Source organism: Vombatus ursinus, unplaced genomic scaffold, assembly GCF_900497805.2.
Source record: "Vombatus ursinus unplaced genomic scaffold, bare-nosed wombat genome assembly UNPS02009062.1, whole genome shotgun sequence".
Lineage (NCBI taxonomy): Eukaryota > Metazoa > Chordata > Mammalia > Diprotodontia > Vombatidae > Vombatus > Vombatus ursinus.
Genome location: NW_020948840.1, coordinates 9896579 through 9917720, shown reverse-complemented (window position 1 = coordinate 9917720; position 21142 = coordinate 9896579). Strand labels below are relative to the sequence as shown.

Below are 21142 nucleotides of genomic sequence, written 5' to 3'. Positions count from 1 at the left end.
CTTTATATGCCTATAGATAGCTTTGATTTCTTCATCTGACAACTGCCTGTTCATATCCTTGACAATTTATCAATTGCAGAATGGTTATATTCTTATAAATTTGAGTCATTTCTCTATATATTTGAGAAATGAGGCCTTTATCAGAGAGACTTGCTATAAAGATTGTTTCCCAAATTTCTGCTTTCCTTCTAATCTTGGTTGCTTTTGGTTTTGTTTGTACAAAAGCATTTTAATTTGATTTAATCAAAATTATCTGTTTTACATTTTTTAATATTTTCTGTCTCTTGTCTGTTCATGACTTCTTCCCCTCCCAATAGATCTGACAGGTAGATTACTCCTTGTTCTTCTAATTTGCTTATCTTGTCACCCTTTACATCTAAAGCATGCACCCCTTTTGACCTTATCATGGTACACAGTGTGAGATGTTCATCTAGACCTAGTTTGTCCTATTGTTTTCCAGTTTTCCCATCATTTTTTTAAAATATTGAGTTCTTATCCCAAAGCTGAGGTCTTTGAGTTTATCAAACATGGAGTTACTATGGTGATTTGACTTCTGTGTCTTGTGTACCTGATCTATTGCACTGATCCACCATTTTATTTCTTAGCCAGTACTAGATAGTTTTGATGGTTACTGTTTTATGATATAATTTGAGATCTGGTGTTGCTAGGTCACCTTCCTCTGTATTTTTTTCATTAATTTCCTTGATATTCTTGACCTTTTGTTCTTCCAATTCAATTTTGTTGTTATTTTTTCTAGCTCTTTCAAATAAGTTTTGGTAGTTTGATTGGCATGGCACTGAATAAGTGAATTAGTTTGGGCAGAATTGTCATTTTTATTATATTGGTTCAGCCTAACCATGAGAAATTGTAATTTTCTAGTTGTTTAGATCTGACTTTATTTGTGTGAAAAGTGTTTTGTAATTGTGTTCCTATAGTTCCTGGGTTTGTCTTGTTCACAGTTATTTTAAATGGAATTTCTCTTTCGATCACTTGCCGCTGGGCTTTGTTGGTCATCTAAAGAAATGCTGGTGATTTATATGTATTTATCTATGGTTCTCTAAGTATACCATCATATCATCTGCAAAGAGTGATAGTTTTTTTTTCCTCGTGGCCAATTCTAATTCCTTTAACTTCTTCTTCTTCTCTTATTGCTATAGCTAACATTTCTGGCACTATATTGAATAATAGTGGTGGTAATGGGCACCTTGCTTCACTGCTGATCTTATTGGGGATAGTTCCAGCTTGCTGATGCCTTTAGATAGATACTGCTTATCTTTTTAAGGAACTCTCCCTTTATTCCCACGCTCTCTAGTGTTTTTAATAAGAATGGGTACTGTATTTTGTCAAAAGATTTTTCTACATCTATTGAGATGATCATATGATTTCTGTTTTTTTCTTATTAATATAATGAATTGTGTTTATAATTTTCCTATAATCATACCAACATTGCATTCATGGTATGAATTCCACCTGGTCACAGTGTATAATCCTTCTGATATATTGCTGCAATTGGCTTGATGGTATTTTGTTCAAATATTTTTGCATCAACATTCACTAGGGATATTGGTCCATAATCTGATTTATCTCTTTTATCTCTTCCTGGTTTAAGTATCAGCACCATACTTGTGTCATAAAAGGAGTTTGTTAAGATTCCTTATTTGCCTATTTTTCCAAATAGTTTTTATAATTTCTGAATTAATTTTGCTTTAAATGTTTTGAAGAATTTACTTGTGAACCCATCTGGTCCTTGGATTTTTTTTTTTCCTGAGGAGTTCATTAACAGTTTGTTCAATTTGTTTTTCTAAGATGGGATTATTTAGGCATTCTATTTCCTGATCTGTCGATCTACGTAATTTATATTTTTGTAAATATTCTTCAATTTCCCTCAGATATTCATATTTATTGGCATATAATTGGGCAAAATATTTCCTAACGATTGCTTTTATTTCTCCTTCTTTGATTTCACTCTTCATTTTTGATACTGGTAATTTTGTTTTCTTCTTTCTTTTTTTTAAATCAAATTAATGAATATCTTATCTTGTTTTTTCATAAAATCAGTACCTAGATTTATTTATTAGTTCAAAATATTTTTTTTTTACTTCCAATCTTATCATTCTCACCTTTGATTTTCAGGATTTCCAATTTGGTCCTCAATTGGGGATTTTTAATTTATTATTTTTCAATTTTTTTAGTTGCTTACCCAATTCATTTATCTTTTCTTTTTTTTTCCATTTTGTTGATTTAAGAATTTAGAGAAACAAATTGTCCCCTAAGTACTGCTTTCCTATATTCCATAAATTTTTATATGTTGTCTCATTGTTGTCATTCTCCTTAATGAAATTATTGATTATTTCTCTGGTTTGTTCTTTTATCCATTTATTCTTCAGGATTAGATTATTTAGTTTCCAATTAATTTTAATCTATCTTTCCCCGCCCTTCCTTGAATGTTATTTTTATTGCATTGTGATCCAAAGTAATACATTTCATATTTCTGTCTATCTACATTTACTTTCCAAGTTTTTATACCCTTTTACATGGTCATCAATTTTTGCATAGGTGCCATGTGCTGCTTAGTAAAATAGGAATATTGTTTTCTATTCTCATTCACTTTTCTCAAAAGGTCTGTCACATCTAACTTTTCTAATATTATATTTACCTCCTAGGTTTCTTTCTTCTTTATTTTTTGGTCAGATTTATCAAGTTCTGAGAAGTTACAGTTAAGTCTTCCACTAGTATAGTTTTTCTATTTCCTCTTATAACTCACTTCGCTTCTCCTTTAAGAATTAGGATGAAATACCACTTGATGCGTATATGTTTACTATTAATATTGCTTCATTGTCTATGGTACCTTTTAGCAAGATATAGTTTCCTTCCTTATCCCTTTTCATTATGTCTATTTTTGCTTTTATGTTGTCTGAGGTCAGGATTGCTACACAGGCTTTTTTTTTTTCACTTAAAGCTGAAGCATAATAGATTCTGCTCCAGCCCCATACCTTTACTCTGTGTGTCTCTTGGCTGTCAGCTTGTTTCTTGTAAAAAAACATTCTGTCAGATTCTGCCTTTTTATCTACTCCACTATCAGCTTCTGTTTCATGGGAGACTTCATTCCATTCATATTCATAGTTATTATTACTACTTGTATATTTCCCTCCATCCTATTCTTCCTCCTGCCTGTCCTCTCTCTCTTTTGACTCTTTCCCACCTCAGCAGTGTTTTGCTTCTGTCTACCACCTCCCATTACCTTTCCTCCTTTTTGTCAGTCCTCACCCCCCACCCATTTACTTGATCTCCCTCCCCCCCTTCTTCACTGTTGGGTAAAATAGATTTCTATATTCAACTGATTTTGAGCCTCTTTGAGCCAATACTGATGAGAGTGAGTTTCAAGTGATGACCATTTTCCCCTCTACTGTAATAAGGTCTTTCTCTCCTCTTCATGTAAGATAACTTACCCCATTCTTCCTCTTCCTACCTTATGCACTCAGTGTCCTCCTCTTTCTCATCTCTTATTTTTTTATGTCATTCCCTCCAATTCACTTCATACCTATACCCTTTGTTTATGTATATTCCTTTTAGCTGTACTAATAGAAGAATTACAAGTATCATCTTCCCATATAGGGATGTAAACAGCTTAGCTCTATTGAATCCCTTATGTTTTCTTTTTCTTTTTTACCTGTTTTGCTTCTCTTGAGTCTTTATACTGAAGATTAGGTTTTTGGTTTAATTCTGGCCTTCTCCTTATGAAAGCTTGAAATTCTTTTATTTCATTGAATGATTATTTTTCCCAGTGATTTAGTATGATTAATTTTGTGAGGTAACTTATTCTTGGTTGTAGTCCTAGATCCCTTGACCTCTAGAATACATTTGTTCCATGACCACTGTGCAGCTGCCAAGTTCTGTGTAATCATGATTTTTGCTCCTCAATACTTGAATTGTTTCTTTCTGCCCACTTGTAGTATTTTTTTTCCTTAATTTGCTAATTCTGAAATTTGGCTATAATGTTCCTTGGAGTTTTTATTTTGAGATCTCTTTCCTGAGGTGATCAGTGTATTCTTTCAATGCCTATTTTGCCCTCTGGTTCCAGGATGTCAGGGTAGTTTTCCTTGATAATATCTTGAAAGATGCTTTCCTGATTCTCCTTTTGATTATGGCTTTCAGATGGTTCAATGATTTGGGTATTGTCTCTCCTGGATCTACTTTCCATGTCAGTTGTTTGCCTCATGTTCCTGAGGCTAAAATAACACAACAAATGATAATGCCTCCTCTTTAAGTCATTTTCACTGATAAATTTATATGTTTCTGATGTGAAATCATTTGATAGTGCCAAGGGCTTTGGTGCTAAGAAATTTCTATCCTGAGTCCTCAGTAATTGTGACCATAGTATCTGCTGAAGCAGTTGCCAGGCTGCTTCTCCTTGAGGTTGCTTCCCAAGATGATGGCTGATGGCACTGAACAGGAAGTACTGTTATTTTCAAGATTCCTTCATTTATGTCCTGAGCTGTTGCTTTAAAAATCTGAAAGAAAATAATGGTCAAAATGATGGTAGTGGTTAGACTTTCCTTATGCATTATGTCTCCACTCTCCCTGAGGGCATCTTGCTCTTTTAGTTAGATTTTCAATCCGATAGCAGATGATGAGAGGGATGACCTCTACTCCACAGGAGTTCCTTCTGCAGATGATAGCTGTGAGAGCTGGGCTGTTAGCAGGACTGGCAGCATGAGATGCTGTCACTCTCAGGGCACCTGTACCTATCTGCCTGTTGTCAGTCAATTACCAGTTGTCACTGGTTTTGAGGAAAATGGCCTCCTATGCACAATGATTTATACCCTTAATTATGACTAGAGAGGCTCGGGTAGAGCAAGTCTGATGGTTTAGTGGGCAATGCTATTTCTAATGATTTAGTCTGAGGGTCCTTTTTGTCTCCACCAGGATATGAGGGGAAGAGGTAGTCAAAATGATGTTGATCATTACATATTCTTGGCATATGTTGCTTCCTAGTTCTCCTTCAGGTTTCCATGTTACCCTGTGTGTGTCAGTTGGCAGATTGTGGATAACTGGCCCTTTCTCCAAAGGAGAAATTTTCATGACTTTGAGGGCTGAGCTAGAAGCAGAACTGGCAGTTGGGCAGGTGTTTATACTCCCAAGGGTACTTCATTTTTCAGTCTTTTGATGGTAGTGGTGCTGTAGTGTATAATATGGATCAGAAATGAGAGAGACTAAAGATCTCAGTAAAAGTATAGAAATCAGAAAAATCAGGAAAGTAGTCATCCAGTGTAATCAGATTCTTGAAAATCTGAGGGGAGGCAGTATGACATATGGCTAAAAATACAGGTAGAAGTCAAATCCTGCAGGGGCATGAATGTCAGGATAAAATATATCAGTTGGGCAATGAGGGAATCCGTAACAGTTTTGAGTACTGATATGATCAGATGTACATTAGATAGTTGCTTGCTTGCTTTAAAAATGGCATTTATTAAAAGCAAGGTAACTTGTTAAAAGGAAGAAAATAGCTCTTTCCCTGTCGCCTCTGAGTTGAGCGGGAGGTGGAGGCTCCCGGGTGTTTTCAAAATTTAACTTCACCCGTGAACTGCTGCCATGGCTGAGGAAGGCATTGCTGCTGGAGGTGTAATGGACGTTAACACCACTCTACAAGAAGTGCTGAAGACTGCACTCATCCACGATGGTCTAGCTCATGGAATTCTTGAAGCTGCCAAAGCCTTGGACAAACACCAAGCCCATCTTTGTGTTCTTGCTTCCAACTGTGATGAACTTATGTACGTAAAGTTGGTTGAGGCCCTGTGTGCTGAGCACCAGATCAATTTGATCAAGGTTGATAAGAACAAAAAGCTGAGCAAATGGGTAGGCCTCTGTAAAATTGACAGAGAGGGAAAGCCCCATAAAGTGGTTGGCTGCAGTTGCGTTGTTGTTAAGGACTATGGCAAGGAATCTCAGGCCAAAGATGTCATCAAAGAATATTTTACATGCAAGAAATGAATAAAATAAAAGCCTTGGTCTGATTTGAAAAAAAAAATAAAATAAAAGCAAGAAAATAATTAGAATGATCCAGTTAACAGGTAGTGAAGGCCTGAATTTGTTGATTAGTTGTTACAGAAGCAGAAAGGGTGAGATGGATCTGAAAAGTGCTGTAAAGACAGAATTCATGGAATTTGGTATTAGATAGTGAAGAGATAAAAGAGTTTTTTGAGCTTGGGTAGCTAGAAGGAGGTGATAAAACTTATATCCCTCCCTCCCCAGTGACTACAATTCCAGAAAAAAAAATGACACTGACTAGAACAATATTAATGACAGATATTTGTAGAGAGTTTTAAAGCTTGCAGTGAATTTTACATATATCACTTAATTTTTGCATCAAAATAACCCTTTAAGGTAGGTATTCTAGGTATTGTACTGATGCCCATTTTAATAGATGAGTAAACTTATAGAGGACAATGAGTCTCACAGAGGTCAAATTATTTCCCAAAACCACAAAAATAATGGCAGTTAGGATTTGAATGCAAATCTTCAGACTATCAATCCCAGTGTTTCATCCTCTACTGTCATGATTCTGCCTCTTAAGAACAAGATTAAACATTTTCTTTCTCTGAAAAAATGAAGATATGGGGATATTGCCTTTTTTACTTAAAGTGTAAAACAAATATATATATATATATTTGTATATACATATATAATTTAGCATGTATAATTTTGTGTACACATATATAATTTTTAATGTAATATATATGGTGGGATTAATGAGTTTAAGTTTGAAGAGAACAGTCCTTGTATGTTCAAGGTTGAACTTAGACCCATTATATCTACACTACATTACTAGGCAACTGAGAAGTGGATTCCCCTTCTTTGGAGTTCTTAAGGCAGAAGCTTCATTAACATTTGCCAACAATAGCACAATAAGCGTTTAATTCATTTAAGGGTTGGACTCAATTTCCATTGAGATTCCTTCCAAAACTAAAATTCTGTGATTCTATGAACAGTTTAGCTATATGATGCCCTTACCTTTTAATCCCTTGCTCTCTTTTTTCTTACTGTTCTGTGTACCCTGCCAATCTTCAACCATAAATCACACTACCACTTGATTTTACCTTTCTCTTTCTGCACAGTTCACTGGTATTGGGGGAAGTAAAGGTTAAATGACTATGTTAACCTGTTTCACTTCACATCATGTTACTTAATGTCACAGAAGTTTGGTGGCACAGTCAATAGGGCATCTCATAAGGATATTGTAAGGAACAAATTAGAACATGTTTACAAAGCACTTAGCAAAGTACCTGAAACATAGTAGGAACCAGATAAATGCTGTTTCCCCCTTACAAATATGCAAACGTAAGGGTCATAGACATGTTTTTTTTTTGAGACATGATCTCCCTTTCTCATCCAGAGTACAAGTGCAGTGTGCACTCATGGACCAGATCCCAATGCTGATCAGAAGCTTTAATCTGCTCCATTTTTCCAATCTAGACTAGTTCACCTCTATTTAGTCTCCCAGGGACTCATCATATTCAGGCTGGACATAATTCATTCAGTCACCCACTTGAATTTCCAGTAGCTCAGTATTCCAGGAACTTGTCATCCACCAGCTTAAGCTTTGCCTATAGCAGATAAACATGCTGTTACAAACAGCATACAGATGTGATAGGTTCCCCCACCCTCACTGAGGCACTTGGGGATCCAGGTGTTGGTGTTTGTCTGCTCCACCACCTGGGTTTCAGGATCTCCTTCTGGTATGCTGAGGTGGGGTTTTAGGCTAGCTTGCTGAGATGCCTCAAGTTCTGTACTGCTTCCCTTCTCCCAGGGCAATAGTGACCTTTCCCATTAATCCCTCAAGCTAACTGGGCTACTGGACTGCTGCACCCCATCTTTCTTCTGGTTCAGCTGTTCCTGGGTTTTTCCTGGGGTGATATTTTCTACAAAATTATATGCAACAGTTCTATCTGTGATACTGGAATGACTCTAATAATATTCATTCATTGAATTCATTTTCGGAGGCATGGATTTATAGTATGGGTATTTGTCATCTTTTAGCTTATGAAAGATAGTGAACCACCATATCATGTTTTGCTAGGTATCTAGTGAGTACTATTTTTTTTTCCCACCCTTTTAGAAATACTCCACATTTTCTACTGTTTCGTTGAATGATCTGCATTGATGACAGTGTGGGCTAGTTAAGGAAATTGTCTGTATTTTCTGTTGACAGTGACTTAGTTTTCAAATGCCATCATAAATCCCTCCATTGCTATTTAAAAATCCACAGGACTTACTCATGTGTTTATCAATTCTTTGTTGACAGAATTGGGTGAGTTCATTCTGCCATTATTTTATTACTGTTATAAACTTATCTTTTCTTGTATTTAAAAGATATTTTGAACTAAAGCAACACCTAGAATTTACATTTAAATATACATTAAAAAGAGAAAGAAAAAGAGGATTGAACAAGAAAATACAGATCATTGTTAGGTACAGAAAACTTTTCTTTTTAAGTATATAACAAAACAAACCTGTAGCATTCAAAGCTAATTTTCTGGCATTCTTTCTGGTCTCCCTTCTGCTCCTTTCTGTTTATTTTTTTTTAAGAGTAGCCTCATTAAGCTCTGAAAGCCTAGAAAATATCACCCCAGGAAAAACCCTGGAACAGCTGAACCAGAAAAAAGATGGGGTGTAACAGTCCAGTAGCCCAGTTAGCTTGAGGGATTAATGGTAAAGGCCACTATTGCCCTGGGAGAAGGGAAGCAGTACAGAACTGGAGGCATCTCAACAAGCTAGCCTAAAGCCCTACCTCAGCATACCAGGAGGAGGTCCTGAAACCCAGGTGGTGGAGCAGGCAAACACCAACACTTGGATCCCCGAGTGCCTCAATGAGGTTGGGGGGAACCTGTGGAAACCAGCTTGGAAAACCACCAGGTGCCTCAGCATTCTACAGCAACCAGGTTTCCTAGTGCCTCAGGAAAACTAAGGGAAGCAGCACTCCAAGGGGCCCCAAGTGGCTAAACATCCTGCAACATCCATCTGAAAGAAGCTTAAGAAAGCAAAAGGAAGGAAAGGCCTGCGTGTGCAAGAAGTCTGCAGGAGCCACACTATCCAGTCCTACTCCTAGAGTTCTAGTGTTGCTGATTCCAGCCCAACACGAGGTAAGCTGCCAGAACCCTACAGCCTCCAACTGCCAGCATTGGAGGCCCTAGTACACAAAGCCAGTGAACAGGCCCAAGGCTGCCAACACAAGAAGCTTGGGTCAGTGCCCTCTGCTCCCCAGTAGGAGAGTTCAGTCTCTTTAAAGGTCAGGAAATAAGCAAACACCATGAGCTAAAAGAAATGTATGATAGATTCTTATTATGGGAATATTGAAGATCAAGGCAAAAATTCAGAAGAGGACAACATTGTCAACAAACCCACATCTGGAACCTCAAAAGGGAATGTGAACTGGTCCGAAGCCAAAAAGCCTTCTTGGAAGATCTTAAGGAGGATTTTAAAAGTCAAATGAGAGAGGTAGAAGAAAAAAATGTGAAAAGAAATGAAAGGTATGCAAGAGACGGTCAATAGCTTGGAAAAGGAAGGACAAAAATTAACTGAAGAAAACAAGTCCTTAAAAAATACAATTGACCAATTGGGAAGACAGTACACTGAAGAAAACACGTCCCTAAAAAATACAATTGGCCAACTGGAAAAAAGTACACTGAAGAAAATAGGTCCCTAAAAAATGCGATTGGCCAAATGGGGAAAGAGATATAAAATCTAATAGAGGAAAACAATTTGTTAAAAATTAGAATTGGGCAAATGGAAGCTAATGACTCTATGACAGAGCAAGAATCAGTCAAACAGAAACAAGAGAATAAAAAAAAATAATAAATGAAAGTGTGAAATACTTCATTGGTAAAAACAATTGACCTGGAAAATTGATCCAGGAGAGACAATTTAAAAATTATTGGTCTACCTGAAAATCACGATAAAAAAAAGAACCTGGACAGTATCTTTCAGGAAATCAAAGAGGAAAACTGCCCTGAGGTCCTAGAACCAAAGGGTAAAATAGCCATAGAAAGAATCCACTGATTACCTCCTGAAAGAGATTCCAAATTGAAAATGTCAAGGAATACAGTAGCCAAATTCCCAAATTACCAGATCAAAGAGAAAATACTGCAAGCAGCCAGAAAGAAACAATTTACATGTCGTGGAATCACAGTCAGGATTACACAGGACCTTGCAACTTCTGCATTAAAAGACCATAGGGCATGGAATATGATATTCCATAAGACAAAGGAGCTTGGATTACAACCAAGGATCAACTACCCAGTGAAAATGAGTATGATCTTTAAAGGGAGGAGATGGATATTCAGTGAACTAGGGGACTTTCAAACCTTCCTGATAAAAGGAGCAGAGCTCAAAAGAAAATTTGATCTTGAAATACAAGACTTGAGAGACATGAAAAGGTAAATGGGACAGAAAGAAACAACATGTTATTAATAAGGGCAAACTGTTTACATCTCTACAAAGGAAGGTGCTACTTGTAACCCTTGAGAACTGTATAGTTATTACATGTTAAATTTGACTTTGATGTAATGATAAAAAAAATCTAATCAAGTGAGTGAAATGGATCCAAATAAGTGGATTAATCTGATCTAACTAAGAAAATGTACTGAGAGAAAAGACAAGGGTATATTACATTACAGGAAAAGGCACAAAAACCTATTACAGCAAAGGGAAAGAAGGGAGGGAGATGAGCATTGTTTGAACCTTACTGTCATCAGATTTGACTCAAGAAGGGAATAACATAATCAGTTAGGTACTAATATTGATAGACTTAACCCTTCTCAGCAATACAAGGATCTATGACATCTCCCAAGGCCTCATGATGGAAAATGCTATTCACATTCAAAGAAAGAGCTATGGAGTTTGAATGCAGATCAAAGCATACTATTTGCCTTCTTTTTTCTTTGTTGTGTTTTGTTTCCTCTTTCTGGTGGTTCCTTCTATTGGTTCTAATTCTTACTTACAACATCACTAATGTGAAAATGTTTAATAGGAATGTTTATGTACAGACTATATCTGATTGCATGCCTTCTTGGGGATGGAAGTTTGGAGGGAGGGGGAGAAAAATTTAAAACTCAAAAGCTTATACAAGTGATTGTTGATAAATCAAAATAGATTAATAAAAAAGAAAACTATGGAATAAAATTTAAAAAATAAAAAAAGAATATAACCTACAATGTCAAAAAAAAAGAGTAGCCTCATTGGAGTAGCTAGGTGGCACAGTAGATAAAGTACCAGCCCTGGAGTTAGTGAGACCTGGGTTCAAATGAGTCCTCAGCCTTGACACTCACTAGCTGAGTGACCCTGGGCAAGTCACGTAACCCCATTGCCTAGCAAAAAACAAAACAAAAAAAAGATGCCTCATTGACCATATTTTCTTTATTCTTTTTTATATCTTATCTGTATCTCTATCCCTTGCTCAAACAACTCCCACAGAAACATGTCATTTAATTCATATAACTTAATTTCCATATTCATACTTCAAAAGATAGGTATCCACTTAGTTTTCAAGGTTTTTGTTTTGTTTCATTCTTTACTACCATAGAAAGAGCTATTGAAAATATTTTTGAACCTATGAGTCATTTTCTTCTCTTTAACCTCTTTGGGGTATAGGCCCTAGTAGGGACATTGCTGAGTCAATAGATATATGAAGTTTAATAACTTTGAGGACATATTTCCAAAATGCTTTCCAGAATGACTGCACTAATTCATAGTTCTACAAATAGTGCATTATTAGTATACCTTTTTCCCTGCAAGTACTCAAAATATGGTCATTGTCCTTTTGGTGCATTTTTGCCAATTTGATGGTAAGAATCTTAAAACTGCTTGAGGCAGAATCTTAAAATTGCTTGAATTTCCTTTATCTACATTTAGTGATTTGTAACATTTTTATATGGTTATTGAGAACTTGGATTTGTTTCTTTGAAACCATCCCATTTACATCCTTTGTCCGTTTATCAAATGTAGAATAGACTTTAGTTTTATGCATTTGAATCAATGCCATATATGTTTTGGATACAAGACCTAATCTTTTTGTATAGTTTATGTTTTGCTTCTGCTAGACCCTCCTATTTTTTTTCATTATTTCCCTTGAGGTCTTGGATATTTTTCTCCCAGAGATGAATTTCACTATTTTTTTCTATTTTTATAACATAATCCTTTGATAGTTTGATTAGTAGGTTACTAAATAAGTAAATTACTTTAGTTACTATTATTCTTTTTATTACATTGTTAAGGTCCACCCATGCATAATTAGAATTTCTCCAATTACTCAAGTCTGTATTTTGTAAATAATATTTTATAGTTGTTTTTGTAACATGGGTTTGCTCTGGTAAAAGTTTTTGAAGGCCAAATCTGTTACATTCTCTCATACCCAGGGGCTTCTGGTGTGCTGAAGGAGCTGAAGGAGTCCCTGCTTTTCTACTCTAGACTCAAGTCCTTCTTTTGAGGGTCTCTAAACACTAGTACTCCCATACCATTAATCACTTAAATATTGGATTAACTTTAACAAAGGAATATTTGCTTCAAAGAAATAGTAAGAGTAAACAAAAAACATTTATCCCCCAAATCCAAAGGACGTACCTATCACCACCTCTACCACCATTAACTCCTACATGTACCACCTCAGTCTCTGGGGATGGGGATTTTTTAAATGATGATTTTTTTTGTACAATTAATCTTTTCATTGAACTCAAGTCATTGAAAAGTATGAATTTGTTTTCTAAAATATTTTTTCTATGATTACTCTAGACTGGTCAGCAATAAATTATTACATAATTTGCAACTAAAGGAATTGGTGAAAAGAAGCAGCAGAAAAGCATTGCCTATAAATAATGAGAACTGTTTCCTGTTCTGTTAGGAAATAGTACTGGTATTTAATTAAGGTAGTTATGTTTTCACTTCATTCCACAATCTTATGATTTTCCCATTTGTTAGTTAGTGCCATTTGCAATGAAACATTTCTAGATTAGATATTGTGATTTCTGCTTAATTTTTGTGGTTTCAGAGCATGAAAAAGGACCACTCACTCCCCTGATATCCATGTCAAGGTGACTAGTCCAATGATTTTGAGTAGGTCTACTTTGTAGTGCTATACCACTCTATTTATTTCTTAGATTTATGGCTTCAGTTTCAACAAACTGTTTGGATGATAGCAAAATGAGTTTAGAGTTCCTTCCAGGCCTTCATAGCCACTGTAGTAATTTGTGGCACAGAAGGTCCCCTTCACACATACTGGTTGGCATTCCGTTACTTTGTCATTATCAAGCCCTGATGCCATAAAGTGTTGGTAATTAAGAAGATTATTATTAGAATTATTATAATACTTATTAACATCGTTATTATTATCCAATCCTCAGTTTCATTATTAATAAAATGGGAAGAATATTTACATAAGAGATAGCATAGCAGAATAAATATGGTATTGAATGCAGGTTTAGGAATATATGTTTCAAAATACCACCCATGACACTTATTTGCTATGTGACTTCAGACTTACCTACTAATTCATCAAGAAATAGCAGTCAGCTTTCTTGGTGCAGGAAGTTCCCATATTAGGAGTTCTCTGTGATGACAAAACCATCAATCTATTTTTTGCATAATTTGTCCCCACCTTAATTCATAGATTATTACAAAAATGGCTTTAATAAGCCTCAAAGTGAGTTTTTTTTATGAGAAAAGGCATGAAACAAACCAACCCTCCTACCCAGAAATGATACACTTTCAGTTATTCAGTTAATTCTGATCCCTGCTCTTTTTCCTTTGAGCACACTAAGGGAAAACGGCTCCATCATTTTCCCGATGTCTCACACAATTTCCTATGTCAATCATGATTCAATCTCTTTGATTTTTTCCCCAAATTGCTAGAACAGGGTTTTCCTTTTGTATTGTTAGATTTTTGTTTGTTTTTTTAATGACATTTTGCTGGACTTGCATCAAATTTTATATATAACAGGTTTTTAATTTTTTGTTTGTATTTTTGTCTGTTTGGGATCATAACAAGCAGCCTAGGGCCTGTCTATTTTTAGTATGTAATTTCATCCCATAAAAATGACATGACACATCATGAAATAAGAGCTAACATCAACATGGTGATGTTATTCCAATCATAAATATTTTCCCCTGCCTTTGCAAAGTGAAAAATGTAAAATCAATAATCTAGCATGAAGCAAGCCACAAGAATATTGAGTAATTTGGGTCTTTTATTTCCCATCTTCCCTTCATTTATATTTTTCTAATGCTTTATAATTAACTCCTTATTACCTAACCCTAAGTGTATCTTTAGAATATTTTAATGCTATTAAAATTATACCATATTTAGTATATTCCTGATCTGATATTCCTGTTGGAAGAGAAGCAGAACAAGGAAAACATTTGTGATGACTAAAAAAAAAGTAAGTAGAAAGAACAGCAAAACAATAAGAATTGAGGATTGCAAAAGTAAAATGACATAGGCTGACCCGAAACCAAAACTACTTGAAAGTATCAACCTTCCTTGATTTATAGAAGTGAAGAACTATGGATTTGAATATTACATAAATTGTCAAAATTTAAAAATAATATTTTTGTTCTTTTTTTTTGTAAATTGCTCCCCCTCCCTGTTTTATTCTTACAAGAATAATTTTTGAGTAGAGGGCAGAAGGAAGTTGTCCATTAGGAAATGTAGGTATTATAAAAACAAAGACAACAACAATAAAAAATTAAAAGACTTAGTTAAGCATTATGTCAAAATAAAAGTCAGCTAAGCATTATCAAAAAAAAAAAAAAAGATTCTACTCCCATAGTCCAATCTTTCATTTTGTTTCACATGGTTGATTTTGAGGAATCCCCTAAAGGATTATTGTTATAGATATCTTTTAATTGTAGATCTATTCAAAGAGTACAAAAATGCAATACTATACCCTAACATAGTAATACATCACTTCATTCACTTGTAAAATTTGAGAATGAAGTGTACAAATTCATTAATTTTTTTAAAAAATTAATTCAGTATATTTTAGATATTCTTGCATTTTTTGTATACCTTCAAGACATAAAATACTACATTCTGCAAAGAAAAAATGATGAGTATCATCTGAAGGATAATGGAAGCATTCAGGCTATGCTTCAGAAGGTCCTAACCTATTACAAATAGGGAATTATAAGAGAAAACTGAACTAAAGAGTATCATCAAAAAATGTATGAGTGAAAAAGGATAGGCTAATCATCTCACAAGAGGGAGGGATTAGTAATGTATTTATCCATTGGTTTTCTCTCAATGTCAGGAGAAAATTATAAGTTAAAATCCTACTTGCTATACAATTAATTGACTGTGGTCAACCATTTAATATCTTTGAGACCCAGTTTCCTTAATCCACTGTAATGTAACACCTGCACTTCCTAAAGGTTATTATGAGATAATGTACCTAAAACACATTATAACCTTAAAGCACTACATAAATATCATCTATTACCAATATTTTTACCTAAAACTTTTCAGTTCATTGTGGTCCTAGTTTCATGAGTTATAGTTATTAAGGTGCCTCAGAAGTTAATAGAATCATCACATTTCAAGTCCAAGTTGTATGCAATATTCATGTCCTAATATCATTAAGTTGGTTTGAAAAAAAATTCATGGTCACCTTGGAAGTTTCTGTGGTGGAGTTGAAAGTATATCAAGTTAGGAGAAGCCTCAATTTTACCCCTGGTAATTTAATTGCAATGGGTGACTATGAATGGCCACTAAGAGCCCAGACCTTATGAACACTTGCAGTATTACTTCATCTGATACAATCTGCAAATTTAGATTGGAGCATACACACCTGGAGAAGTGGAAACTTTTGATTAGTATACTACATGAAGAACCTTTTGATTGACTACTGTACCAGAACTGGTACTTACAAAACTGCTTACAAAAAACACTAACCAGATGATTCTGTATTCTTTCCAATATGACTGTATTGAGTGAAGAAGACATGCTATAAGCCTCTGAATAGGGAAAGAATACATTTTTGCCCCATTCATAACATCATAGCCTACAAATTTGACTCTTTGTTTTTTGATTCCAGTATGTATGTATGTATGTATGTAAGGGTGTGTGTGTGCGCACATTTTTTTCTTGATTTTTAGGAGTATTAGACTTTGTGAAAAAGAAATCATGTTAGCTTTGGGGCAGTTGAGCAAAGTAAAAAATAAAGTTCTAAGTGACCAATTTGACCCAGAATAATAAAAGATCAAAGACAGCCAACAGTGAGTAACAATGAATCATCCACTCATTATGTCACATTCAGAAGTGAACTTAGTAGAGCAAATACTTTGTAGGAAGCTCTTTCTGGTTAAGCCCACTCTCCTCAGGGACAAAGGTGGTACAGGGAAAATGTACTCTTGGGTATCGGGGGAAGGGGATTCTTTGTAACCTTTTCCAGGTGTCACACTAGTGGAGGAAAGAAAATAGAAGAAAAGAAAATGTAAGCTGCTTCTGTGATAATATGAAAATGGGAAAACAAATGAAACAAAACAAATGAAAAAACCTCCTTAAGGACAATATTAAAACCAGAATTTGAGTGTCAGCATAAGGAAGATCTAGCTAGCCTAGATAATCTTGTAGCAATAGTTGGAGACTAGGAGATTAAATATTGGCATCTATTCAAATGATTCTTTTGTAATATTTTATTGAGTAGTAATGAGTCTATGTGGCTGGGTTCAGGCTAAATGGTAAAAAATTTCAATCTAGGTGAGAGTTCTGAAAAATGTGCCATCCTCCTTTCCTTGTAGAGGAGGGGAAATATAGAAAAAATAGTGCACATACATTTTCATTAGTATTATTAATCCACACCCCTTCCATTTCTTTTTGTTAGAAGGGATGATGTGTTGGGATGGGATATATATATATATACACACACACATACACACACATATATATGTGTATATATACATATATGTATATATATGTATATATATACATATATGTATATATATACATAGATAGATGGATGGATATATAGAGATAGAGATATATAGATAGATATAAATATAGATAGATAGATAGATACATTTCACAATGAATGTGATGTATAAGTAAAAGGTATTAATAAAAATGAGGTAAACTCCCAAAAAATTATTGAGAGTTCATTGTGATAATATAGAACAGGTGGGTCATGGATATATGACAGGTGTACCGAATGTATATTCTAAAGAATTCAGTACAACTATGTAACAAGGTCAAGCCAAGATGTAACATTATAGTTGTCAGGTAATGATAATTATGTTGAATGATGAGATGGATATAGTATCACTTTGGATTCTAAAACTGGAATGTTGATATGAAGTATAGACATGGAAAAAAAAGCCTCCAAGAATCCAGGAACTTATGTGAGGAACTACAACACACAGACACTTGATAATGAAGTTAAAGATCAAAGGATGAGGAAAAAAGAGAAAAGGAGTCAATTCAACTTAATTTAACATTTATTAAGTTGCTATTATATTCCAGAAAACTGTGTTCAATGTCAGAGATATCAAAGACAATAAATGAAACAGTTCCTGTTTTCAAGTAGCTATATTCTACTGAATAGTTATAATAGTCACATATAGTGCCCAAGGGCATTTCCTTACTTGCAACTGAATCATTTTAGACTAGTTACTCCAAGTTCAACATATTCATTGGGTCTGAATCTCCTCAAAATAAGAGAACAGGATTCCCCACCCCTACTTGCATATGTACATGTACATATGCAACCACATATCTACATCTATTAGTTGGGCAGAGGACATAACTGGTTCAAAGCAAAGATACTTAATGAAGTATAGTAAGAGAGGAGTAATAGAATATTTCTCCTAACTGGAAAATGCTAGATTATAAATACATAAACAACTAATTTAAAAACCAATAAAAATAAGAGATGTGTGGATAGACATGCATATTAGGAGGCCATGTAGCCAGTACTAAGATGGTGGGGCAACTCCTGCTTCTAACAAAATGAAGCAACTGATATCTTCATATATACCATAGTGCTACTCACAACAGACCTCCCTTTCACTAGTCTGTTGTGGCACACAATCCATACCATGTATCACTAACTGCCAGGCATTTTTATGTGGCATGTACTCTGTTAGGTGCTGTTTGCTGCTCCATGCATCTTGCTTTACTGGCGCCATGGTCATTTCTGGTTACTGCCAGATGCAACTCCACTGGGCATGAGTTTGTGGAGATTTTCTCTGATTTAAAATTCTTCCCCATGAAAGGGAGAATGTGATGATGAGCTCTTCCATCTCTCTAGAGTTCATGGGTTAAGCTATTTAATAAAGATTGTGTGTGTGGTGGGGGGGATGACAAAACGAACAACCTTAGTTACATTTTCTCCTCAGTAATGAGTTTGTTAGTGTATAGATCCCTAGCTGTGGTAGTATTTTTTTTTCTATTCCAAAAGTAGATCCCTCATCTTTTAGTGACCAAGCTCTTTTGAGCACAGAAACATCAGACAACTAAGTAGCACATACCAACTGAAGTCCCAAAACTAAGTTTATTTTTAACATTTACTTCCTTTTTTATTAAGGATACTCTTGATATTTCTAACTTGTCTGATTTAGGATAAACAGTCCTTCTAACTCCCAGATAAGCACAACTGTATGAGTCTATGAATTCAATTCTCAACCAGAAGATTCTTTTGATCACTCACAGAAATGAGTAGGAAGGGAAAAGTTAAAGAATAAACCATAGACATACATAAATATAAATATACATATATATGATATGTATAATATATGTATACATATATAGGGGTGTATAGATGTTCAGGGAAAACTAGTGCCTCTGCTGTGAGGGCTGTTGATCCAACTTTGGTGTCCATTTGGCACCCAAATCTCACTTGTGGTTTCGAGAAGCAAGAGCAAAGCCACAACCGGGTAAAACATTTCCCATTTTGGCAGATAGGCTAAACTACGTTGAGGGTAACTGAGGGATTTCAAACCTATGGGTGAGTTAGCAGGATATCTACAAGCATGAGAATTTCCTCAGTGGAATGAGTAGATGAGAACAATTTGTTCCAATGGCCATGAAGGCAGCTGAAGCAGGTGCTGTAGAGCTCGAAAAGTTTGGTTAAACATTGTCTTGCCATAGGACTTCAGTGACTCTGAAAGAGAGTAGGAGGTTGATGACTTCAAGTGACTCTGCCTCACTTAAATACTATTTAGACATGAGTCAAAAGACATCAACCACACCATTTTACTATTTTTACATAACTTAAAGTCCTATGGTAACAGGAAAGTAATGAAGCAATTGGTGCTAATACACTGGAAACTGTAGTCACAACATTGCCCAAAAGTGGCCCAGGTCATAGGGTTGCCGTCTCATTGGACTGAAATAGCAGTGGGATTTGGCAGCCTTTTAGGTGTCTAAGCAGTCTTTTTAGGTGACCAAATGGCTCACCTCCTGGCATGAGGAAGGAGCTAGAAAAGGTACCTTAAAAATTGTCTGCATCACCTAATCTAACCCTGGTCTGCTTACTGCAGCATGTGGGGATCCTGCCCTGCAGTTGAAAGAAACAAAAAATGTACAAAAAAAAATTAGCATAGATTTCTGGAAGAAAAGATGATGAAATAAGTAGTAAATCACTATAGCTCTCCCATATTCACCTCCAAACAACCATAAAATAGTGCCCCAGGACAAATCTTGGAATAACAAAGTCAGTGGAAAGATGGGGTGGAGTGGTCATTTAGCCTGGGAGACTTCGAGGATTAGCAAGAAAGATATATCTCACTTGGGTAAAAGTGGAGCACATTTCAGGACAGGAAGTATTCCATCAATCCAGCAACAAGCCCTACCTCAGTAAACTAGCAAGAGATCCTGACCTCCAGTGTGGTGGACCAGGACCTCCCTGCCCCATGGGACTTAGCATAGCCAGGGAAACAAGCAGACTCCAGCTCTGAGAACCACCATCTGCTTCAGTGAAGTCACTGGCAGGTGAGTGTGCTGTGGCAGTCACATCTCCATGTGCTTTGGTGCATCCCTGGGCAGGCAGATGTCCTCCAACGGCTGGACCTCTGTGTGCTTCAGCACAGTCCATGGCAAACAGGTATCCTCTAGGAATCAGAATTCCATGCACTTCAGTGTAGCCCAAGGGAAATACGGAAATACCTCACCTGGCCTCAACACACATCAGACACTAACACTAGGACCACAGCTCAACATTAAATAAACTGCAAGACTCCTACCTATTCCAGCAGTGCTAGCCTCCCCCACCCACTGAACTCCCTCAACACAATACCAAACACAAGGGTTGCCTATGGTCCTCAGGGAAACAACAGTGAAGCACAAGGTAAACAGCCAGGGCTTGCAGCCATTGGCACAAGAAGCCTGAGACAGAGCCCTTTCCAACTAGGGAGCAGAAATCAAACTTAAAAGAAAGAAAAAAGGCAACAAATAAAAAAACAAAATGAACAAAAAAACAAACAAAAAAATCTGACCATGAAAAGTTATTATTGTGAGAAGGAAGACCAAGACAAAAACTCACAGGAGGACAACAGTGTCAAAACACATATGAGCAAAACCATAGTGAAAAATGGGCAGTAGTCTCAGATGCAGAAAGAACTGATGAAAAAGCTCAAACAGGAGCTTAAAATCATTTAAGAGAGGTAGTAGAAAAATGAGGAAAAGAAATGAGAGTGATGCAGGAGAATTATAAAAAAAGAGTCAACAGCTTGGAAAACTACCTAAAAACGGGCAGAGCTAAAATGGCAGAATAAAAGGAGTGACTTGCTTGAACTCTCCACCAAACCCCTCCAAATACCTGTAAAAATGGCTTTAAACAAATTCTAAAGCAGCAGAAACCACAAAAAGACAGAGTGAAATAAATTCCCAGCACAAGACAACCTGGATGGTTGATTGGAAAGGTGTATCACACCAGGCTGGGAGAGGAGTGCATTTCAATATGGGTGCACAGGCCTCAGCAAACCTGGAGCAGGCTTCAGAGGACTGAATCGCAGGCAGCTGTGTCAGTTTCCAGACTTCTCAACCCACGAACATCAGATAACTTAGAAGGTCAGTAGGAAAGGTCTGTATCTGCAGTGAGAGAGAAGCGTGTGGTCCCAGCCTAAGTCTCTGAGCATGGCGCTGGGTAAGCAGCTGTCTCAT

General features: G+C 35.9%; 1 pseudogene; it reads left to right on the top strand.

Annotated features, from left to right (window-relative positions):
- Window positions 1–5592: 5592 nt before the first annotated feature.
- On the top strand, window positions 5593–6014 carry LOC114034778 (annotated as a pseudogene).
- Window positions 6015–21142: the final 15128 nt, after the last annotated feature.